Consider the following 25,559-nt stretch of genomic DNA (forward strand, 5'->3'; position numbering starts at 1 on the left):
TGTGGATGTGCTGCTAATGAGTCTGCCTTTGACCCATTTACTAGTGCTTCCCAAAGTGCATCCATCACAGAACACTGGGTCCAGGGGATTATGTTAGGCATTCTTTGGAAAAAAGTCTTCTCTGATCAGGCAAATGTAAAAAGTTTAATAAGATTAAATGGGTGTGAATAGCCAAACTGTGGAAAGAGCCAAGATGTCCATTGACAGATGAATGGATAAAGAAGAGGTGGTAATATATACACAATGGAATATTATGCAGCCATCAAAAGGAATGAGATCTTGCCATTTGCAACGACGTGGATGGAACTGGAGGGTGTTATGCTGAGTGAAATAAGTCAATCAGAGAAAGACATGTATCATATGACCTCACTGATATGAGGAGTTCTTAATCTCAGGAAACAAACTGAGGGTTGCTGGAGTGGGGGGTGGGGTGGGAGGGATGGGGTGGCTGGGTGATAGACACTGGGGAGGGTATGTGCTCTGGTAAGTGCTGTGAATTGTGCAAGACTGTTGAATCTCAGATCTGTACCTCTGAAACAAATAATGCAATCTATGTTAAGAAAAAAAAAAAGAAGAAGGTAGCAGGAGGGGAAGAATGAAGCGGGGGAAATCGGAGGGGTAGACGAACCATGAGAGACGATGGACTCTGAAAAACAAACTGAGGGTTCTAGAGGGGAGGGGGGTGGGAGGATGGGTTAGCCTGGTGGTGGGTATTGAGGAGGGCACGTTCTGCATGGAGCACTGGGTGTTATGCACAAACAATGAATCATGGAACACTACATCTAAAACTAATGATGCAATGTATGGGGATAATATAAGAATAAAAAAATTAAAAAAAAAAGATTAAATGGGTGTGTGTGTGTGTGTGTGTGTGAACTCTGAGAGCCTTTAACATATATACTGAGAATATCTAGGATGGAGATTCAGAGGGCATGGGAAGCTGATGAGCCTCCTCAACATCCTAAGTTCCTTAAGAAAGGACTTTGGACAAGGCCACTGTACACTGTGGGGGAGGGTTATTTTGTCCTGTCTCAGGATAAAATCAACGTCCTTAGCATGACCTCCGAGGCTCCGCACAACCCAGTCCTGCTTACATCCTGACCTTGCCTCGTACCATCATTTTTGGGAACATGGCCTGCATTTATTCATTTGCTTATTGTCTATGGTTGCAGAGTAGTTGCTATAGAGCCTAAAATATTTACATTTTGTTCTTAGCAGAAAAAAAACTTGCCGATCCTAGCATTGTAATAGTGCCACAGTGTTTTCTGTCTGTCCGCCCCTCTAGATTTAGAGCTTCTAGATGCTGGGGTTTTGATCTTGTTATTTTTCACATTCATCTTTGTGTCACCAGCATGAAGCCTAGGTCTTCACATACAGAAGGCAGCCGGTGAATGCTTAATGAAAGAACAAGTGAAACTTTCATAATCATAATGGAAGCCTGGTATTTGTCCAGGCTTTGTAGTTTCCTATATACCATCTACTTTAATCTTCATTCCAACTCTCTGAGATGGATGAACAATATCCCTCTTTAACGTATGAGGAAGCAGGGGCTCAGAGACACTAAGAGATTTTTCCAAAGTACCACAGCCAAGTTAGAATTACGGGGTGGTCTGTGGCTGTCGCCGTATCCCATGTTTCTCCCCTTGCCCTTGGGCGTCTCACACGGCTGCCCTCACTGCCAGATCCCTAGTAGCAGTTTCACTATGACTCAGGTGTCAGCTTCATGGTTCTTTCAGAGCATCTTCCTGTGGCACCCCTTCTCCCTGTCCCAGCTGCCTTCCTCTCCTTCTCTCTATTCTCTTACCTCCCTCTCCTTGTTTGCTTCTGCCCTCTGTGCAATTTGTGGCTCAATCACTGAGGGTACGTATTTCTTAGGAAGTCCATGCACCACACAGTATGTGGTCATCTGTATTTTGGCTTGTTTTTCTCACAATGAGAAGCAGTCAAAAGTGTAGGAGAAGAGATTGACCTCCAAGCTATGCCCCACTAGGATGGACAGTGTCTTATTCTGCTCAGGCTGCTCTAACAGAACACCATAGACTGGGTAGCTTATAAACACCAGCAGTTTTATTTCTCATAGTTCTGGAGGCTGGAAGTCAACATCAAGGCACTAACAGATTCCGTGTCTGGTGAGAGCCTGCTTCCTGATTCATGGACGGCTGTCTTCTTGCTGTGCCCTCACCTGGCAGAAGGGGCAAGGATGTTCTCCATGGTAGAAGGGGCTCCACCCTCATGACCTAACCACCTCCCAAAGGCCTCATCTCCAAGTACCAGCATCTTGGGTGTTAGGATTTAACATATGAATTTCGGGGGGGGGGCACAAACATTCCGTCTATGCCAGACTGACACTCCTCTGCCGACAGGGCTTTGTAGTGCAGGATGCTGGGCATCTGCTACTCTGCTCACAGCACAGTGCTCGAGGCCTGCAAAGAAATGCGTTCTAGCCTCTCCCCTAAGACTCCTATGAGCTGGCCTTAGGGTACTGCTTGCAGGAAAAATATTGTGCTGAGCACCCCCGAGAGAAAATGAAGTCATTGCTTGCCTGAGAGTGATTTATTCGTTCATTAATAACATATTTGCTATCTTTTCCAATGATAAATTAGGTCCTTATGGCAAACGCTTTTGTTCCTAACCTGGCTCAAAGGAGAGGCTTGTGCATCACTAACAGGCTGTCAGTTTTCCTGGTGTTCATGTTTGGTCAACTGACAAATCCCTCAAACTCATCACTAGCTGAATTATGTTTGAACTTTATTCTTGAGCTGTCTAATTGTCACACGATATGAGGCAAACCTCTAGAAGGGGTTGCTTTACAGCTAGCAATTTGGCCTTTGAAGGAGGTACAATATGCAAAAGAAATTACGTGAGAAAAAAAATTCTAACACCTTCTCTATCGACGTTACTATAAAGGTCCAGATAGAAGTCTTGTAAAATGAAATCTGAGGTCATAAACATGCTTTGCACATCTGGAATCTTGCCTGTGGCAGATATTCTAAAATTGGAGATGCTATATTAAAGCAAGGAAAAGAGCATGTATTGAATACCTACTAAGTGTTAGGCTTTTTCACACCTTACCTCATTACAGCAGCCTCGTGAGCAGAGGCCATTCTTATCATCGGTTTACATAGTTAAATAACTTGCACAAAGTTCAGATTTGAATTTAATCATTTTCTGAGTGCATCTTGCCGCCCCTCCAAGCCAAGTATATCGAAGAGTTTACCAGGAGCCCCAGATAGTTCCTCCTGGGGAAGAGGAAGGAGTCTGGCTCCTCAACATCCAGGAGTGAAACTGTTTGTCATGTGTGAGTGGACTGATGTAGGGCTCTGAGCTGAGGATGGGAGTGGGGTTTTAGAATAATGCTCTGTATGCAGTGGGTGCTTTAAAAATGAACACTGACTGACTGGCTAATTACAACTCAGTTACTGATTTGTGTTGTGACCCTCAATTCTCTTCTGATATCCTTTCTCACTTCTGTGCTGGAAGATGAAGAGCCAGGACTTTATTATTATTATTATTATTATTATTTATTTATTTATTTATTTATTTATTTATTTTTAAGAGTTGCCATTTAGCCTTCAAATGATTTTCCTAATTTGTATTGTTATTAGAAATCAATAAATGGCTTATTCCTTTCTTAGATGGACTTTCACATTTCTGCCTATATCCACCTGTCAAGTTCCTCATTGGGATACCCTTGAGCTCAATAAATTGTGACACCTTTCCTATTGTTGAGCACAGATGTTTTGTAGGCCTGGGGTTCATGAGTGCTGCTCATCACATCTTTGTGGTTCTCCAAATTCCTGGCCCCGTGGCTGGATGGGGCACGTGGCCACTTCTGGCCAATGGGTTGGGACGGGGAGTGATGTGTGTCACTTCTCAAAGCATTTAATTGTCGGTACTTTTTCTTCTTTCTAAAGCAATGACTGCCAGTGTTCTAGAAGATGCTGGCTTCTTGCTGAGCTTGGTTCTCTGAGTGATTTTGTCGAGCAGAGAGCTTTTCTGATGTCCTGTGATCGACTTATACTATGAGCCAGAAAGAAAAATTAATTGTTCTAAGACACTGAGATCCTGGGTATTTTGCTATCATATTATAATCTAGACTATCTTGACAGAAATAAGAATTGGATAAATCCATTCCTAGTTTCTAGTCTCACCACCCTAAGTCCTAATAAGTCCTACTACATTGTAAATCCCAAGTAAGTCTTTTTGATTCTTACTCACTTGTATAATTATACCATCTTTGGTCTGCTAACTTCTAGGTCCCTATTTTGTCCACCTCCCACTTTTTTTTTTTTTTTAGGATTTTTATTTATTTACGAAAGAGAGAATGAGAGACAGAGAGCATGAGAGGGAGGAGGGTCAGAGGGAGAAGCAGACTCCCTGCTGAGCAGGGAGCCCGATGCGGGACTCGATCCCAGGACTCCAGGATCATGACCTGAGCCGAAGGCAGTCGCTTAACCAACTGAGCCACCCAGGCGCCCTGTCCACCTCCCACTTTTTAAAAAAAATTTAGTTTTGGCAAATTCATCTGCTTCTGTGATTTGAACTACTCCCTATAGTTATAGCAAAACAGCATGATGTGAAAGAATAATGGATTTGAAGACAGATAGAGGCCTGAGTTCCAGTCTTGATTCTCCCGCTTCCCAGAGGCCTGGGTAAACTGCTTAAGACCGTGACAGTTCTCTTAGCTGCACAGTGGGAGTGATGCTGACTGTCATGCCTGTTTTGCCAGGTCACCCGTGAGAATCAGATGAGAGAGCAGCTTTGTGAATGATAAAGTGTTGTTCACACGGGAGGAGTGTTTTAGAGGAACCCTGGACCTCTATCCCAGCAGAGCTTCTTCCCTGAACTTCCTCATGTTCAGGGCCCACCTCCTCATTAAGATGACCTGCCTCTACATCCGTGCCCGTCTACTTTGCTGTGGCCGCATTCGTATCACCAGCCCTTTGTCCTTAGGGCCCACTGCACCCTCTCTCCCCCTGGGTGACCACATCTTTATTTCTCTATCACTTTTCCCTGGGGATTTACCTGAGATTCTTCCTGAATCTCACCTGTTCCAACCTGGTACCCATCTGCAGACTGTGACCAAAAGATCTTACGCTACAGTTGTGATAGCCAAATTCAGCTGTGCATCACCTTCTTTTCAAGTTCTCAGTCTTTTGACCTAACTCACTCTCAGCAGTGAAAACGAATTTCCCTAAGCCTCACTTAGCTTGCATCACTCCACTCCTCAAAATTAAACACTGGCTCCCAGTTGCCTCATTAAAATACGCACATGCGTGCACACAGTTTTTGTGGTTATTACAAAAGCAACTCATGCTTGATGTGCCAAAATAGTAAAATGCAGAAAAGCAAATGAAAAAAACAAAATGATCACCTATTATCCAATCACTTTAAGATAATCACTGTAAGCATATCCACTTTTTCTGTGCTTCTATATTTTATAAAAATGCCGTCAAACAATGGGTACTGTTTCATACTTGGCTTTTTCCTTTAGTAATATATTCTGAACATTTTTTCAGGGCATTAAGTAGACTGGTTTAATGAATCAATGGCTTCATTAAAGTCCATTGAGTAGATTTACTGTAATTGACTTAATTCCATATTATGAAGGATTATTTTCTATTATAAATAATATTATAAAATATATTCCTGCACATAGTCTTGTGCATATGTCTATATTATACTTTTTTGGGGGGGGAAGGGAGTAATGAATCTGTACAGGTAGAATTGCTTGAAGAGTACACACATTTTCAGATTTCTGAGATATATTGCTATTTGCCTTTCTAAAAGTGTGTATCATTTTGTGTTCTGAGCAGTATAGAAGAGTGTCAGTATCCAAACACCCTCAGTGAGTTATAGTCCTTGCTCACTTTATGGGAAACATAACCCATCTTAAGCTTTTAATTTGAATGGTTTTGATGAATAGTAAATTTGAACATTTGTTCATATATTTGTCAATTGTATTTCTTCTTTTGGAAACTGACTCCATATAGTTTCCCCATTGTTATAATGTAGTAATCTTCTTGTCATTGAGTTGTAAAATCTCTTTAATGTATTAAAGATATTAATTCCTTACCTATCATAGATGTTTTAAGTTTCGTAGTGTGTCATTTGCTTTTTTTCCCTCTATAGTATGAAAGTTCTTTATTTTTCAGATTATTCAATATAACCGTATTTCCCTTTAAGTTTTCTGACTTTGTTCTTATGTTTGAGGAATATATGTACATAAAAATATATATTACATTAAAGATTTAGTTAAAAACATTTACTCTGGAGTCCAACTGTAGTTTATTTTGGACTTTGATGTAAGTAAAAGTGTGACTTAATTTACTTTTACATAGTTAATCCGTTAGTTCAACCAAATATCCCATGGAACATAAATGCTATCTTTGTCATTTAATAAATTCTTGTATAGTTATACTTGGAACCATTTCTGAACTTTCTGCTCTACTTCTTTGATCTATCTTTCTCTTCTGGCACCTGTACAACAGTATTTTATTTATTGTGGGTTTATAGTATATTTTAAAATCTGGTAAAGCAAGTTTAGCCACATTCTTCTTCTTTTTCAGTATTTTCTTGATGGTTCTCATGCATTTATTTTTCTAGCTGAATTAGAAATTACTTTCTCAAGTTCCAAGAATACCGTTGTAATTTTGATTGGAAAAGGTAGTAAGTTTGTCAATTAATGTAAAGGCTTACCACGTTTACAAAGTCTGATTTCCCATTCAGGAGTATGGAATTTCTCTCCACTTATTTGAATCTTTGTCTATGCCTCATTATAAAATTCTGAAGTTTAATGAATACTACTTAAGTTTGTTAATTGGTATTTTAATATTTTTGGTTCCTTATTTTGATTGAGACTTTTTAAAAATCCTTTTTTTAAAAACTGGTTATTGCTGATCCCTCTGAACTCTTTTTAGTGGTTCTAAAATAAATTCTCTTGATTTTTCTGGGAGGAAAAATCTTAGCATCTGAAAGTAATTATAACCTGATTTTCTCCTTCCAACTATTTCTACCTCTTATTTATTTTTCCTGTCTTATTGCATTGATTAAAACTTCTAAAACAAGGTTTAAAAATAGGAGTGAGGGTTGGCAGTTCTATCTTATCCTGAGTATTTCCTAGTTAAGTAGGTAGGTTCCTGGCTGGTGCTTTCAGATAGTTACCCTTTCTCATGTTAAAAAAGTAAGTTTCAATTCCCAGTTGTCCTTGTTGTTGTTTTTTAAACCTTGAATGACTGTTGAATTTTATCAAATGTCTTTTTGGCATCTTTTACAATGATCATATGGTTTTTCTCCTTTGACCTATAGATGTGATGAATTATGTTAATAGATTTCTTCATATTAAACTATCCTACATTCCTGGAATAAACTCTACTTAGTCATTCTGTATTATTCTTCAAATGCACGGCTGGATTTGATTTGATAATATTTTATTTAGGAGTTTTGCTCCTTTGTTTTTAAGATTGGTCTGTAGAGTTTTTGAGAGGAGTGTCTGTGCCAGGTTTTGATTTCAGGGTTTTTCTAGCTTTCAAAAATATAATAAGTTGGTCTTCATCTTGAATCAATTAAGTGACATTCCTAACATGGACATGTAGGCTCTCAGGATGGTGTGATGGAAAGAACACACGACTGGGGCTTAAAAGACCAAGGTTTAATTCCTGCCTCTGTCTCATTAACTCTCTAAGTTTGGGCAAATTATTTCAACTCCCTAAACTTCAGTTTCCTCATCCTTAATGTGGGGATTACACCCACTTTCTGCCCCAAGTACATTGCAAGGTTGTTGTGACAGTCCAGTGAGCTAATGAGAATGGAAACACTTTGCAGAGAAGAGAAACAACATTTATTGAGTATCTGTTCCATGTAAGGTGCTGTGTGGCATTCCACACAAATGATGTCATTACTGAGAATCCTCACTATAATCCTCATATGCTCCAGTGACAGTGAGGACTCCTGACAGCCTTGCAGCAGTGGTCCATGGAGCAACATCACCAGCATTACCTGGGGACATGGTAGAACTAGCAAATCTCCAGTCTCACCCGTTGGACCAGAATGCATTTTCACAAGACCTTCAGGGTGATTTACACTCACCTTAAAGTTTGAGAAGCACTGATGGTTCCCCTGTCAGTGGTGCAGATTCCTCAGCATCAGAATAGAAATGCAAATGTAGCATTTAGAAATAATTCCAATGATGACTGTCTTTTGTTCAGGCTTCTGATAGTCTGGATGAGGTGGCGGCACCGCTGAGACTGTAAATGTTAGTCCTTTAGAAGAAATATCATGAATATGCACACTAATTTCCAATCCAAAGTTGACTGTCTTTGGAACCTGAGTTAAAATGACCCATCAGTTGTGAGTTATTTTCTAACAAGTCCAAAATTAAAAAGTAGTTTTAGTGCCTGCAGATGTACTCTCCTCTAGGGAGACTCAGTCATAGTGCATTCCCATCAGTCAGGCTGAAGGAATTTTTCGGCTGATCCTGTGAGCAACCACAAACCTTTTACTGGGGCAAGGATTACTATGTCATTTTCATCACAAAGATTACACCAGTCACTCCTCAAGCGTGTTTTGGCTTCCACCAAGAGCAAAGGGCAGCATGCACTAAGCTTCATTACACACATTAATATATATACACGCATGTACATGCATGCTTAGAGAACACCTAATATCATGGTGAGAACTGAAACCATGGTGACCAAGAGATCAACAAGGATACCCTCCGTGGGAGTTCTGCAGGGATGTGTAATGCAATCGAGATAACTGTTTGTAGGCTGTGGCTGGCAGTTGCCATGGAGACTGACAGTTGGGTGAGGGAAATCCTCCTCAGTGACGTACGTGGTCAACAGCTGTTTTATTCCTCTGGGTCTTGCGCGCAAGAAATTCTTTCACACCCTATGTGGGAGGGAAGCACAGGTGTGTCTTTTGCTAAGCTAGGGAAGTATACAGGAGAAAGTCCAACATAAAATTATTCCTAATCATGGCATTTTTCCATGATGGAGGAGCTATTTCTCTTGGTTAGAATTTAAATGCACATTAAAAAAAGAAGAAGAAGAACATCCATCGTGTCAAGGATGCTATCATTTTAACCCAAAGTGTAGAGCTTTCTGTGAATGTGAAATGATTTCACTGTGTTAGAACTTACTTCCAAGTTCAGATGTTGTATTTATAAGGCTTTCTTCAGCTTCCTAGGGCAGAAATAATTGCTTCTGTAGCTGCACACACTCGGAAATCTGTTTATAAGTCTACTATAAGATTTTATAAGTTATATTGTACTTTAGGTATAACCATCTTGTTTGTTTAATAGTTCATCTCCTGTTGTCCCCACCTAGGACTGGGTCTATGGCCTCATCAAGCTAATAGGACAATTGTGTCTAGAACAGTGCTCAACTTATAGCATGTTTGTGACTGTATTAATTAGGCATTGCTGTGTAACAAGTTGCCACAAATTTAGTGGTTTAAAAAAAATACATTTATTATCTCACAATGTACGTGGGTCACCTGTCTGGCCCTGGGTTAGCTGGTTCAGAGTTTCCTAAAGCTGCAGTCAAGGTTTTTGATGGGCTGAATTCTCATCTGGAGTCCCAACTGCGGAAGAATTTGCTTCCGAGATCATCAAGTTGTTGACAGAATTAGTTTCCTTGTGGCCTGTAGGAGATGAGGGCCTCAATTCTATGGGCTGCCTACAGTTCCCTACCATGTGGCCCTCTCCATAGGAAGTTTACAACATAGCAGCTTTCTTCTTCAGGAGGACAAGAGTGACTCTGGGGAGACAGAGTTTATATAAGGTAGTGTAGTTGTGGGAGTGATATCTTATCACCTTTGCTCTATTCTATTGGTGAGAAGCAAGCCGCAGATCCTGCTAATACTCAGGGAGGGGATTATGCTTGAGTGTGAACACCAGGAGTTGGGGATCACTTGAGGGTCTGCTTGCCATAACGACCCTTTGTAATTTTGTCCATTGAACTGGCCTTTCAGGTGCACCAGAAACATGAATACTTCCTTTGAGCTTGTTAGGATGGGAAAGGAGGCACCTGTCTGTCGCAGAATATATTCTATATTCTTATGAGAATTGAGTTTCATCATAAATAGGATGTCTGGACTTTCTTCCATGTTGAGTCCATGTCTCTTAAAAAAGGCTTTTTAGAAATTATATTGGCCATTTTTGTGTTTAGAAAAAAAAAAGTTGCAGAATGTTCAACTGGGGTTGCAAACAAAACAAGTATTTCAAAAGAGTTCTAAATGTTTTTACCTGAGTCTGTACAAAAGTACCATGGCAGCTCTGAGAATGCACCTCTCTGACTATAGGGAATGTGACCAATCAAGCCCCCAGCTGCTCTGAAGTCTGTCACTGCATTCAGGCCAAAGCCAAACTTTCCACAGTTACTCTTGGCATGGGAGGAGGCTGGGAGAGATACTGAAGAATGCCTGTTCCTGTGCAGTGGGGTACTCTCTGATAGGCCACTTGGTCCGAGGAGTACCCCCAATGGTGTGGCCAAACTTCTCTTAGGCCTGAGTGGCATTCTGAGATCATTCTATCCAGCTTTCCTTCTTGCCTTCCTTCCCTATCTCCTCCGCTCAGGGTCAGACCTCTTACATGGTCAGCAGGCTCTCCCAGCCTCCGCGGACTCCTTTGCCAGCTTTTACTCACAGCCGTTTCTCCTCGTACATTTCTGGTCCATTTAATCCCATCTGGGAAGATGGCCCAGACCAATACAGTCATTACCATTGACATAAGCCTGCAGCACAATTCAGTGCTCTGTCTTTGAACATGGTCCTTTTCTCTCTGCCAAATCCAGGAATGGCACGGGGCGACTGGACAGAACATTCGATCTGGGAGACCCAAGGTAGAATCTTTGTATTCCCTGCATGACCTCGGATGGGTCACAGTCTCTCTCAGGCTCCCTGATCTCATCTGTAGAAGGGGAATGACACTACTAATAGTACATTTATGACAGGGTTAAAATGAAATTGTGCCTAGGGCGCCTGGGTGGCTCAGTTGGTTAAGCGACTGCCTTTGGCTCAGGTCCTGATCCTGGAGTCCCGGGATCGAGTCCCGCATCGGGCTCCCTGCTCAGCAGGGAGTCTGCTTCTCCCTCTGCCCCTCCCCCCTCTCATGTGCTCTCTCTTATTCTCTCTCTCTCAAATAAATAAATAAAATCTTTAAAAAAAAATGAAATTGTGCCTAAAAACATAATGCCTGGAACAGAGTTGGTGCTTAGAAACTACTGTGTTGATATTTTGCAAGATGTAGTAAAACAGTGATGCTTTTTACAGACTGAGAGGGGGCATTCCTAGGAGATGCATCTTTTCGTGAGTCTCATTAGAGATTACCAGGTAATCTCTCAGAGGCACAAGGGACATAGGGAGAAGGGATGCTTTCCAGGGCATCTTCGTGGATGAGAACATTCATGAAGACCAACTAAATCAACATGTTGTGACACATGCCTTTGGAAGGCTGGGCAGGGAGGGGGAAGACCATGCGTTTTATAGTCAAGTTAGTGGAAAGGAGGGCCAAGCCTGGGCAAGTCTAGAGCGATGGGGCTTGCTGGCCACTGCCCCCCACTTCTGCCCAGCAGCCGGAGCTTCAGTAGAAGTGGTGACTCTGCTGCTCAGTGGGGCTGGAGAGGACCATTGCTGGGGCCTTCACTCTCTTCTTCAGCGGAACCTCTACTGTACCTTCCACATGGTATTTGTGACTTGGTCTAGTGAGATTTCTGTGGTTTCCTTGACTTCTCTCACCTTTTCCCCTCCCCAATTCTTAACTTACCTAAACTGCCTTTACCAGAGAACAGAATGCTTCCTTCCACCCTTAGGGATAACCAGCTAAAAATGGAGATGCCTTTGGGGGAGACACATAGCTGGTGCACACGCATGTGTTGCAGCTAAAAGCTTAGGCTTTGGACTCAACCAAGTTTGGCGTCTAATTCTATGCTCCTTTTCCTGTGGGACTCTGGGCCTGCTTCTGTGAGTGATTCTCCTCATCTGTAAAATGGGGTAATGGTCTCTTTCTCTTATGTTGTGAGGACTGATGACCTCTTACAGGGGCTGGCACATGGGATGGGCTCAATAAATTGGATCCTTCCTTTCCTTGTGTGCAATGGCCATTCCAGTGATCCTAATAGCAATTTTGGTTCCTGATAGCAATATATAAAACATAGATGAGGGTTTATGCGTATCTGCCCAGGTTGTGGCAGTTGAGCTTTGGAAAGTGAGAAGTGCGGATGAATCCTGTGTCTGACAGCGAAGGGTAAATGGCCTTGGGCCTAGCTTTAGAAGTTGGTCTAAAGAGAAACACACCTCTTAAAAAACAAGTAGGAAGCAAAAAGCTTTCATGTGAATAAATGTTAGGGCCATTCTGCCAGTGTAGGCCAAAAAGCTGTTTGAAGTGGTCACTAGAAAAAAAAAAGTTAAGGGGGAAGGGTACGCAGAAAACTTCTAGCTAGAACCATCCCACTCCCTTCCATATCTTACTTTTCCTGGGAAGGGAAGCAAAGTGCTAGGCATGCGGGATCCCCCACTTCAAGTGAGGGTGGCTGTTGGAATGAGAGCTAGGGCAGGGGACTTTGCAATATGACCAGAGGAAGAGTGGAGAGGTGGAAAGTTACCAGATACAGAATCTAAAAACCTAGGCTCCCATCTGCAATCTATTCCTTATACCTGTGTGACTTGGAGTAAGTAACTTTATCTTTCTGAACTTGTTTCATTATCTGTGAAGTGGGCATAACAAAATAAAACATAACATAGGGCTGTTATGAGTGGGATAATGAATGCATAGGAACGTTCTTGTAAATTACTATGTCAATGTTAGCTATTTATTGGAATACTGTGTCCTATTACAGCCCACCTGAGTTAGAACCTCCCTATGGTTATTATTGAAAGATGTCTTTAAATCACAAAGTCACGAGAATCCAGAGTAACTGGGTGCATCATTCAGTGGATGATGATAAGGAGGAGGAGGAGGATGATTATGACAACATTTGCATAACTCAAAGTGGCAGTTGCTATATAGGAGGAATTACAAAAAAAACAATTGGACTGGAAGTAGATGCTAAGAGACCTGTCTGGAAGCTGCCCTTGCATAGCATAACACTGTGTTTACATGCATGATGCATTTTTTCATTTGGGGCAGTTAGGGGAAATATTGGTGAAGATAATGGAGAGGGAGGTGGGGCCAGTGGAGAGTTGAGTCTAAATGTTTATATAACTTTTTAAAGAGAAATCTTGGATCCCCTGTTTAATTTGTTTCTTTCCCTATTTTACAAGGAAACTGAAGTTCAGAGAGGTTAGTTAACTTGTCTAAGACCACACAGCTCACAGGTTTGAGTAGGGATTCCATGCCAGGCCTGACTTGATGCCCCTGAGACAGTGCATAGAGCATGGTTTGTAAACAGCACAGCCCCATAGAGATGGACTTCATCTCTTCTGTTGTATTCAGACAAAGGAGGTAACTAAAGCCCAGAGGAGTGCAGTGGGTAGCTTGAGCCCACACAGCATTTGAAGCAATAGAGGGGCCTAGAAGCTGGACTTCCCCATTCCCAGAACATGGCCTGTTTCACTCTGGTTGCTGCCCTAACAGTGCTCTCTGGTCCTGCCCCTTGCCCCCTGCCCCTTTTTCTTTTTAAAAAATTAATAAAAGGCAGCCAAGCAATGGCTAATGGGCTCATGAGAGATTAGGAAGCATACTTGTGAGGCAATCACAAGATCGCTTTCAGCGAAACACATGATCTTGGTAACAAAAGGAATACAGAAATAAATTTCTTTGAATGCTCTTCAACCTAATCAGCCCTGATGCTGCTAAACTGTTCCTGACATTCTCTGGTCCCCCCTCCTTTAAAGCCCCAAATAAAGCATAATGAAATAAGCTATAAGCATTTGGGGGTTATTCAACTCTCTGAAGTGCTTGAGGATGCAATTTGTAGGCAAGATGTTAAGGAATTAAAAAAACAAAACAAAACAAAAAACTGGCCAGTGCCAAGCCTCATTGTACCAATTTCTCCGTGGCCCTGTTGCATGTTAGGTATGCATATGGTGCACACATTTCTCAAAAACATACCCCCAGGTGTCAGAGCCTGTTCTTTAGAGCATATCAACTAAATGTAGAGAGACGGGTGTGCTGAGGAAATAAAAAATAAAGCCACAGCTGCTCCTTAGAACATTGCTGTAATTTGGAGGCCTGGTGCAGGCTGCAGTGTTCTTGTGCAGAGTACTACAAATGCAGCATCTAGAAGGTGAGCTCCTGGAGGGCAGGATCGAGGGTACTGCCTCCTTGTCCCCTGGCTCCGCATGAGGCACAGCACCAAGTAAGGGCTCAGAGAGTCTGAGGCGAATAAATGGATACGTGAGCGAGGCTAGCAGTGAAATTGGTACAAGGGCAGAAAAGCTAATTAAAATAAGCCATGATCCCAGCCCCGTTGCCCTTTTAGCCAATTCCTGCCTAAAAAGAACTGGCTGCATGCATGATGAAAAAGAGACAAGGAATGACCTTGGAAGACATGGGTATGTGGCCAACAGGATTGCGTTGAACCCCTTCTTTTTTAATGAGATTGTTGTAGAGCATCTAGGGCAATGTTTGGCACATAACAGGCATGCATTTCATTCATTCAGAATTTAGGCAGTCACCCAGAACGTGCCAGAACTAATGTCACAAGTGAATGGTGGAAAAGTCACTACCTTCAAGGAGCTCAAAATTGAGTGGATATGAGGAACTTCACTACCATTATTGAGTTCTCCAGATAACCCCTTCGAAACAAAGTATTTTTCTTTTCTTTTTTCTTTTTTTTTCTTTTAAAGATTTTATTTATTTATTTGAGACAGAGAGAATGAGAGAGACAGAGAGCACATGAGAGGGGGGAGGGTCAGAGGGAGAAGCAGACTCCCTGCTGAGCAGGGAGCCTGATGCGGGACTCGATCCCGGGACTCCGGGATCATGACCTGAGCCGAAGGCAGTCGCTTAACCAACTGAGCCACCCAGGCGCCCCCAAAGTATTTTTCTTCATCGAGTGATAAGGGAGTCTAACTTCAGAGAAGCTCCACGGCCAGCCCCCCGGTAGCCCTAAGGCTGGCGCCTCACGTGGTACAGAGGTCACCGGTGGGCAGCTCACAGACCAGCTCTGCCTCAACACACGTTTAGTTTGGGCTGCCTGTTGTTAGTTGAGCAAGACAATATGGAATGGGGATGCCTTTAGACAGAGTGTGTGCCGCTCAGTGTGTCATCCTGGCTCAGATGCACTGTCTCCACACGGGGTGCTCTTTCTGGGGCCCTTACAGATACGCTACCTGCCTCTGGAAGGGCCCACACTCGCGTTGCACATCTCTCCGGGTCTTTTCGGACCCAGCGCCCTGGTCACCACGATCCCTGTTACAGTTTGTTCAACCGTGTGGGCTGACTGTCAGCTTGGGATTGAATAGACCCAAATTACTTGTGGCAAGCACAGATTCTGCTATAGTTCTGGAGTGTTCTGGGGGCAGGGACGATGGTGGTGGTGATGGTAGTGGGGACGTTGTATAGCACAGACCTGGCACGCACTAGATGCTTGGTCAGTGTGTCCCACGTAAAAGAAAAATATTCTGAAGCTAGTCTCTTCCAAGAGCGCCAATTAAAAAAAGAGTTGTTTTTTTTTTTTTTTCCCCCCTTCTTTTCAAAGTGAGCCTTCCTAGGGCTCTCCTCGGTTCACTTTTGGTAGTTCTCTAACGGAAAGGGTGGGTAGCTGGTATTCTCTAAAATGTTTCCATGCTGAGGTCATCCCTTCCATTTAATGTAGTGTGGGAGCTTTGGGGTCTCCATCAATCACTGGGAAGTGAGCTGGAGAAAACATCAATCTCCCTCCAGAAAACTCACTTTGGCCTTGGAGGTCCATGCTAGGCGTGACTTGGACTGCTTCGGGTCGGGGCAGGAGTGGAATCTGGTCTAGAAGTGTCCTTGGAGGTGGCAGGGCTTCCCATTAGGAAGGAAGGCCCACTGACTGTGCTGTAACTGAGAGCACAACCTGTCTGCCCCATTCCCACTTGGGTGACCTAATAAGGAGCTGAGTGAGTTCCAGTGCTTGTCCAGAGCTCATTGACTACAGAAGATGTCCAGTGGGCCATAGTCAATCAGTTGAGGTGGAGTCTCCTGATGTGTAAGAAAGAGTGAGGGTTTGAAGTCAGGCTGCCTGGGTTAGAATCCGGTTCCACTACTTCTAAGCTCTGTGACTTTGGGCATGTTAATGTCTTTGTGCCTCAGTTTCCTTACCTGTAAAATGGGGATAATAATAACACCTACTGCATAGGGTATTTTTGAGGATTTAATTAGCTCTTACACATAGTGGCTTAGAACAGGGCACATTATAAGCACTCCGTGTGTGTAGCTATTACCAATCTTTTGAGATCCACCCCCCCAAGCCTACCTCTAGATTAAATCTGATCTACAGAGAGCAACTGACTTTCACTGACCCATCTTTGACATGATTCCTTTAGTTATTAGCAGGTGATGCAAGGATAGCATTTCTATTCTTTTACAAATGACAGTTGGAGATAGCTTCATTACCCATATAGTGCACTCCCAGAGAGCCACCTACCTCTGTCTGCGGATGTGTTTGTTTTCTGTTGACAAAAAATGAGTGATGTTACTGTGTTTTCTTTCTGCCTAAACTGTCAGGAAATCTAGAACGTTACCCACTGCCTGTCTTGAGTGCTCCAAAGCATCTATTTCTTCCATTTCCTTCAAATGGAATATTTATCCTCAACTAGTGCTTCTGAATTTTTTAACGGAACCACTAAAAATAGCCAAGTATAGTGACTGAGGGGAATTTGGAGATTTTATCTTTGGAATCCAGAAGCCCAAGTTCTCTTCCAAATTTTGTACTTTATTTTATTTTTATTTATTTATTTGACAGAGAGAGAGACAGCGAGAGAGGGAACACAAGCAGGGGGAGTGGGAGAGGGAGAAGCAGGCTTCCCGCGGAGCAGGGAGCCCAATGTGGGGCTCGATCCCAGGATTCCGGGATCATGACCTGAGCCGAAGGCAGACGCTTAATGACTGAGCCACCCAGGCGCCCTCAAATTTTGTACTTTAACTTGAAAATCTATACATGTCTTGAACGTCAGCCCATTACATACCTATGTTTGTTTTATTGTTCAGTCAGTGTTTTGAATTATCAATCTTTAAGTAGGACTGATATTCTGGGAAGGTGATTCTCTGTATTTATGACTCCTTAGATAGCTATTAGTGCTGCTCATCAAGTATCTATGTCCCTTTTTCTTTCAAGGCATATAATAGGACTGCATGTCCCCGTCTGCCTGATGTCAGGTGTGACTGACCGTGTGACTAGCGTGACCAAGGGAAGCGCATCAGTTCTGACCAATGTGCAGCTGGCCACATTGCTTTGCTGTGGAGAGGTAGAAGCATGGGCTACGAGGAAGCCTCCATCAGCTAGCTGGGTCACCATATGACTGATGAGCCAAGCTCTTCTACTGGACTGGGCTGGACAGGCTGGGTAAATAAGAAATAAATGCTGTTGTTACTAGCCAGTGAGTTTGTCATCGTTGTATGACAGAGCCCATCCTAACTGACATTATTCTCCTCCCTTTCGGTGCCCATCAAGTTTCTGAAGGGGAGCCTATCTTCCATTTTGAAAGTGTGGCCTTGGGCATCTTGTTTAGAATCACACATTTCGGAAGATGAGGAACACAGATGAGAAATGAAAAATTTCAAATACTGGTTCCGTGCCCCCCCCCACTTTCCCAGAAAGATTATTATTCTTAATCTTTAAAATACAGCAGATAGTATGAGATTTGTGAGTCATTCTCAGATTTAGAGTCTCAATATATAGACTAAAATCAACCTGTCACTTGTGAATTTTTGGAGTGTATCACTCTTTCCCCAGTTATTTATTTACTAAATGACCAGGACAACATACTGTTCTGAAGGTGTGAATGATAAATTTACACTGGGTCATAAACCTCTGACTGTTGGCTTTTGGTTGCAGTATTGTGCCTAGAATATAATGGGTGCTTGGCAAATGGTAGGGTAAATGAGTGTCCCTTCATTAACACAGTAGTGTAAACCCACAGTTCTTTCACCTGCTTGCGTCTCACTTGAGCATCGATTTCATTTGGTCATTTTGTTTTATAGCTTGCTGTTGATATGTTAGTCCCTCTGACTAAAATATTAACCCCTTTGTGCAGGAACTAGATCATCTTATCTCTGAATCTTCCAATGGGAGTAAGCTCAGTTTCTATACCCAGCAGGTGTTCAACAAATGCTTGCTGAGTTGAATTGAATTGGGTGGTAAATTAGTATGGTTTGGAAGCCAAGGATACCGCCGTGTGTCCTGACACCATACACAGATCTCCCCTTGGGCTGCCTCTAATTCTCAGCCAGAGCGCACTCCTGTTTCTCTGGCAGAACCTTCTCACCTTGGTCAGTGCTGTCCCTGAGGCCTGTCATGTGGGCAAGCGACAGCAGCAACCTGACTTTCCTGTCCCCCTTTTCCCAGGGAGAATGTTCCCAGTAAGATGAAAATGGCCTCAGCTCCCCATTTACAAAGTGTTACAGGATTCCCACTGCCCCGACTGGTAGGATCAGAGCAACTGTCAGGGAATTTGTCTAAAACATCCAGCTGCGTGGCTGGCATAGTTAGAGGCTGTCCAGGTGGCTCTCCACATGACTAGCTGGGACTTCTTTCTAGCGTGGCCGTCTGAGGTGAATAGGACTTCTTACGTGGCATCTGGCTTCCCTTAGAGCAGGGTTTCTCAACTCGGCACTAGTAACATTCTGGGCCATTCTGTTGTGGGGGGTTCTCTGTGCACTGTAGGACGTTTAGCAACATTCCTGGCCCCTATCCATTAGATGCTAGTAACAACCCCTCTTCCCCTGCCAATTTGTGACAACGAAAAAATGTGTCCAGACATTGCCAAATGTCATCTGGGAAGCAAAACCGCCTTGGGCTGAGAACCACTGTCCTAGTATTGAAGGAAATCCAGGTGGAAGTTGCTAGGCTTCTTATGACCTAGCCTTGGAAGTTAGGCAGAGGTACTGTCTCTGCATTCTGCCGGTCCAGTGGGAGCCCCGAGGCCAGCCCAGATTCAAGGGGGAAGGACTCTACAAAGGCACGATATAGGAAGATATGGTTCACTGGGAGAGGCGGGGGAGTCACCTTTGGAAACCAGAGGTTTGTTGACAGGGTACTCATGGAAACAGTAGTCCAAGACTCTTTTTATGCTTATCGTCAGCTCCTTTCAAAGACTCTCTGCTCAATGCACACTTTGTCCCCATTTCTGTGAGAGACACTGGATAAAATGAGGCCTAAGTCATGGCTCCTGTTTTTGAGGGTCTTGGAAGTTCTTTGGGATGACAGACTCAAAACCAGAGATTTTCAGTGTGTTGAGGTGGATGATGAGATAACGAGCACAAGGTGTGAAAGGAGCATGGGGAAGGGGTGCTCGTTCTGATAGAGGAGCTCACGCAGGGCTTCCTAGAGGATATAGCCCCTGAGCTGAGACTTGAACGCTGAGGAATCAGTCCGGCAGAGACAATGTGGGAAGGGCGTTCCCAGGTGAGAGCACAGTGCAAGGGATAGCAGGGCACTGGTGTATATGCGGTGTCTACAGGCCGTAGGTGCGTGAGTGTGGGGCTGGGGGAGGGGGGCGCTGGTGCTGGTTCAAAGGGCAGAGGAAGCATACACAGTGGCCCTGTGAACCCAGCTAAAGAGCACAACACTTGATGCATATCAGTTTCCTGGTTATTGATTTACTGGTCCCTAGTCACTAGGAAATGACACATCACTGTCTGGTAAAGCAAACAGCAGTGAGGTTTTCCTTTTGGGGTACCTTCAACCTGAAGTTATGAGGGAGGCAAAACTGAGCACTGTAAACCTGGCATGATGTGCTGCTCTACCAGGAGGGGTGGAGAGCCCAAGAGGGGTGGCAGGTGTCTCGTGGGGTGTGTCCTAAGCACCAGACCCTTTGACAGGGGCTTTAGAGACCCCCTGTCTGTTAGTCCCCACAGTAGCTGTGTGAATGCATTATTCGCATTCATAGATGATGTCACTGAGAGTCACAGACTTTAAGTGACTTGATCGATGTCTCACGGTGGGTTGGAGAGCTAGGATGGTACCCGGGTTTTCTGATGGCTATACACACACACACACACACACACACGACTGTTGTCTAAAAAGAAAAAAGTTAAAAGAGAAAAAGAAAACTGACCAACCTTGTATTTTTTTTTTTAATGGATGAAGCATTAGAGAATGCTGATTTGTACTTAATGCCTCAGTGTACCGGGGCTCTTTTTGGTGCTTGGGAGTGTCCACGTGCCCTCTGGTTCTTGCTCTCTCCCTCTGCTGCCCGCTATGATTCACAGGAGCAGCAGCTGGTCAGCAGGGACACTGCTGACGCCACCTGAAGGATAAGGTGGAGGATTTGGACCCTCCACGTGAAGGGGGCCTCTGGGTGAGAGAGATCAGGCACATACTTGGCCAGACTTGGATTGAAATCCTTAAGCGTTCACTTGCTGGGCTACACCACAGCTACCAAATGAACGCCTTTGCTATTAAAAAAAAAAAAAAAAGCCTCCAATTTACAGACGTCCAAGACACAGTGTTTTTAATTGAGAAAGTATGTCCACATGGATCTACCCATGGCAAGCCCACACTAATACATGTACCCTCTATTCCCAGGATGAAGTTCCAACTTCTTTGCATGGCATACTGAGCATTTCCCAATTTGAGCCCAGCTTCCTTTTCCAGCATCATCTTTTGCTGTTAGCAATGCCACATCCATGCTGAAATCCTTGTCCTTCCTGCAGAGGCCCGTCCAGTGAGCCTTTTCATCATGGTGCCCGCTCTCCCTACTGTACCTCCTTTCTCTTTTTTGTCTGGTGACTCCTACTCATTCTTTGAGATCTTGATTATTTACTTGGCACATGTCTCTGAGCACCTCTGATGAGCAAAACCCTGTGCTGTGCCTAGCTAGGGGGCACAGTGATGAGTAGGACACAGTCCTTGACCTCAAAGAGACCACAAGTATTACTTTCTCTTTGAAAATATCTTTAATCCCTTTGGTAATTCCCAAAGCATGCTCTTAGGGTCTCTGTTACACCACCGATTACAATATGTTGCAGTTATTTGTGTGTATAACTTCCTCATCCTTCTATGAGGACAGAGACCACACCTGATTTGTTCATTGTTGCTCATGTTCACAATACCTAGTTCATGTCTGGATCACAGTCAATACATATTTTTAAAGAAATGAATTTAAATGAATGAGTGAGCGAATGAGTAAGTAAATGCAGCTTCTTGGTGCTTAAGCCTATGGATCTTCACCAGTATGTAGCTCACAATGCTGGGTCAGGAGCATGATGTTCCTACTATATGGAAGTTTTCTGAAGATTTCTCTATGCATACTTCACCTCTGAAATCTCTTAGTGGAAGAACAGGTTTTTGACGCACAGCCAGTAAACCCAACAGAGTCAAGTTGCTTTCTTTAAGTAGATTAATGAACGAGGACTTAAGAGAAGGGATGGGTGAACTGGTTACTAACAAGTAAGAACCAGCCATAAGCTCAACCCTATTTTGGGAACAAACCAAACCAGGATCTGTAAGGTTGAGCTTGGCTTGGTTCAATTAATCCTTCTCCTTCTCTTTGTGTCTTTGCTGCTCCCACACCCACCACAGCCTCTCACTCATCTCTGTTGAATCATGAGTCATGAGCCAGGAGCACCTCCACACTGTTCTCTGTTGGGTCTGGCATTTTCCTCACTTTGCTGTCCTATGAGGACAGAGGCCTGGGGGTGGAGGAAGAGACTCAGAGAAATAAGCCATTCTGAGTCTTTCGGAGGCAAGGAAGGTCTGAGTGGGCCTCATGATTCATGGTGAAAGGAAGATGCGGAGGAGGAAGGAGACATGGGCTGGATGGGGATTGGGAAGAAAGGGACGTGGGAAATGTGTGTGCAGCTAGAGTCAGATAAGGTTTTCGGCAGGCAGAGTGGGTCACAGATGGCTGCATTTTACGTAACCCTTCTCCACGGGTGAACTCCTAGTCAGCTTTGAGGATCCAAGTGGAATGCCTCTTCCTTGTGAAACCTCTCTGACTTCTAAGGTGCGCTGACTTGCTGGCATCCCTCAGTTCCCTACTCCACCATGTCATTCCACACACTCATCCCTTCCTTCCCCATCGCCTTCTCTTCTAGACTGTGAGCACTCAAAGGGCTGCGGTCTGTCATGCCCTGACACTGATCATCTTTTCCTAACCCAAAATTGAGTCGTGTGGCCTGGCACGGTGTGCACCACGTGGTCTGAGCCAAGGCCCAGAGCATCTGAAATGAGGACCATCTTGGAAAATCTGGGATACATGGTAAAAACGTGCTTACTGCGCCCTGTGCACCAAGTCAGTGGAATTTAATAGTATTCATTTTATTGCCTTTCCCTCCAAATTCCTGGGTTTCGGCCCTCCCTAATATGAAGATGCGTTTTCCTGAAATGATTCATTTTATAAAATTCCTGCAGGCCAAACAAGAAGAGGCATGCCTTTAGTTCGATTAGAAATGTGAGATCTGGAAATCTAGGGTTTCGGTTCCAGTTTAGTTTATAGGTTTTGCTAGTTTCAGACTGCCCTTTTTTTTTTTTTAACCAGGATCTCGGGTAGAAAAGGAGTGCCAACAGACCCAGTGTGCAATTATTGAGCCCCTACTGTATGCCAGACCCTTTCACTGAAGTTATTCCATTTAGAACCATCCTAGGAGACAGGTAGGTGTCAGTCATGTATATTAAGCCGATGAGGAAATTGCTTGGCTCTTTGAGGGGCAGAAGTGAGCTATGCCAGAATCATTCCTAGGCTAACCACCCACATCACAATCCAGACAGTCCACAAATGAAAAAGAGCCCTTGTTTGTTGAGAATGTAAGGATGGCAACTGCTCTTGCTGCTTAGGTAGATGGCCTAGAATCCCTCTTCCGGGACACCGGAGGGCAGTGTTGTACAATGGTTTGAGCTTGGGATTTGGCCTAGGGGGATTTGGGTGTGGGGTTGAAAGCTGTGTCGCCTTGAGCAACTTAAGCAACCTCCCTGAGCCTCAATTTCCTTGTCCCCAAATGGGGATAATCACTATAATCCATACCTCACCAGACTGTTGTAAGGATCAGATGAAGAATAGATGTGGGAAATGCTTTGTTAACTGAAGAGCTGAATGCATGATTCTAATGTGATTGGAATAGCATAATGGGGGGGTTATTCAATAGCAATTATCCAATAGCATAATTGGAATAGCATAATTATCCAATAGCAATTATCCAATAGCATAATTGGGTTAGCAGAATATCTCTAGTAACAGGGATCCTAAAGCCCTTTCTGCCTAAAACATCATTTCCCTCAAAGCTCTCTTAATGATTACCCTCCTTGACTCTGGAGTTTCCTCTCAGGATTCAAATACACCCTATAGGAGCCCGTTGCTCAAATAAACCTGTATTCCCTGAGATGGAGGTGGGGAAGGGTAACCCAGGTATAAGTGGGGGGCCCATTTATCAATTTCATCTAGTCTCGTAACAGGAAAGTGGGTTGTTCAGGATCCAGGACAGGTTTATTTGGCTGGGGAGGAGGCAGGGAAGGGTTGCCAAGACTGGATGTTCTGGGAGGCCAGGTGAACACAAGGGCTCTGGTGACTCCAGCCTTGGGGCCTGCACTTTGCTGGAAGGAGAAAGGCAGAAATCAAAAGTGATCCCTGGTTGGAGGGTGAGTATGGAACATCCGAGAATCTTGAGGCAGGGATGAGCTTTCTTGGTCTTCTAGTCATCACATTGCTTTCTTGTCTTTAGTCATTCAAGAATTTTGCCATGTCTTCATGTCCCCTCCACTGGATTTTACTTGATGGATTTCTTTACATTAATTGACTGACTTAAGTAAATCCAACCTCATCTAAATCAAAGATACCTGTGAGATCACCTTATAACTATTAAAATAAAAAATACCTGTTCAGGTACCACCTAAAATCACCCTATGGACCACCAGTTGTCCATGCACTGACTTTGTTAGAAACCTGTGTTTCAGATGAACCCCCCCCCCCCGCCCACCAATCTGAAGATAGAGTCTGCTCTGTAATATCTTCAATAAGTAGTCACCTTGTGTCTGTTTGCATATCTCTAGTAACAGGGAGCTCACTCTCTTGGGGCAGCAATGACAGAAAGTTCTGTAGATTGCACCCAACATTTCTTACCTGTAATTCTACCCATTGGCTTTAACTCTTGTGTCACATAGACTATGTCTATTTTCACTTCCCTGCACAGCTCTTTAGAAATATGAAGCCAGTTCTCAGGTACCCTATACTCCAGCCAGGCTAGACACCCACAGTTCTATCCAGTGACATGATTTCCATCCAGTTCATTCAGATGACATGGTTTCAAGTGTTCTTGACATATTTTGTCACTGTTCTTTGACAGGACTCTAATTTTGGAGTCATTTTTTAAAAATATAACTTTCAGGGGTGCCTGAGTGGCTCAGTCGGTTGAGCATCCCACTATTGATTTCAGCTCAGGTCATGATCTCAGGGTTGTGAGATCGAGCCCCACATTGAGCTCCACACTAGGCATGGAGCCTGCTTGAGATAAGATTCTCTCTCTCCCTCCCTCTGCCCCCTACCCAAATAATAAAAATAAAATAAATTTTATTTATTTTATAAACACAATTTTATTTATTTTATAACACAATCCTCCATGTGTAATCTGGACAAGTAAGGTTAAATGTGACTGTCCCCCTCCCTCATTCTAGATATGCTACTATTAGTGCAGCTTAAATAATGCCCTCTTAATAATGTATCTATGAGTAGCCATACTCTTATCTGTCCACCCCAAAGCCAGTAGAAGGCATCTGTGGACTCAGTGACTTTCATCCTGAGCAGAATTCTTTAAACCTTTTTGATTATGCAAGTGTCTCAGTAAAAATGTATTGAGCAGGCATCTCTACCGCGTGCATATTTATTTACTTATAAATTATATAACATATAATTTACACATGCAAACATCAGAAATTTTAAAGTATGAGATAAATCAATCAGAAAAAAAATTCTAATATATCCACCCTCACCTTATTGGATCGTCTTGCACACCTCCTGGGGATATTTACCCCCAGAATTCAGACTATGCAGTGTCCTTCTGCTAAACAAAGCAAATCTCTGTATGAAAGAACTGAACTCCCAGTTATGGTCACCCTAGCACCATGCTTAAATTTACTGTTTCTCAGACTTCCCAGAGAATGACAGTGACCTGCCTGGGTATGCATCCAGAAGAATCAGAGCAGAGAAAAAGGGGGTCATCGCTATCCACCAGCCCCATTCACCACCCTTATTTTGCTTTCTCCACACATATACCCCAACTTTCCTTTTTCCCAATGGCTTCATCTGTCTTCTACTCTGCATCCTTTTTGCATTTTATCTTAAAAGACCAGAGATGTCTTTGGAATGCACAGAGGTGTGGTGACATGCTGAAGAGGTAATTGTGATTTTGGGTGCCAGAAAAGTAAGGAGAAATCTTTGAAATAAGATTCCTTCCAATGTCAAAACCTCAAGCGACAAACTGGAAGTGATCTGGCCTTGGC

The sequence above is a fragment of the Mirounga leonina genome, unplaced genomic scaffold, assembly GCF_011800145.1.
Source record: "Mirounga leonina isolate KUSES-001 unplaced genomic scaffold, KU_Mleo_1.0 Mir_170, whole genome shotgun sequence".
Taxonomy (NCBI): domain Eukaryota; kingdom Metazoa; phylum Chordata; class Mammalia; order Carnivora; family Phocidae; genus Mirounga; species Mirounga leonina.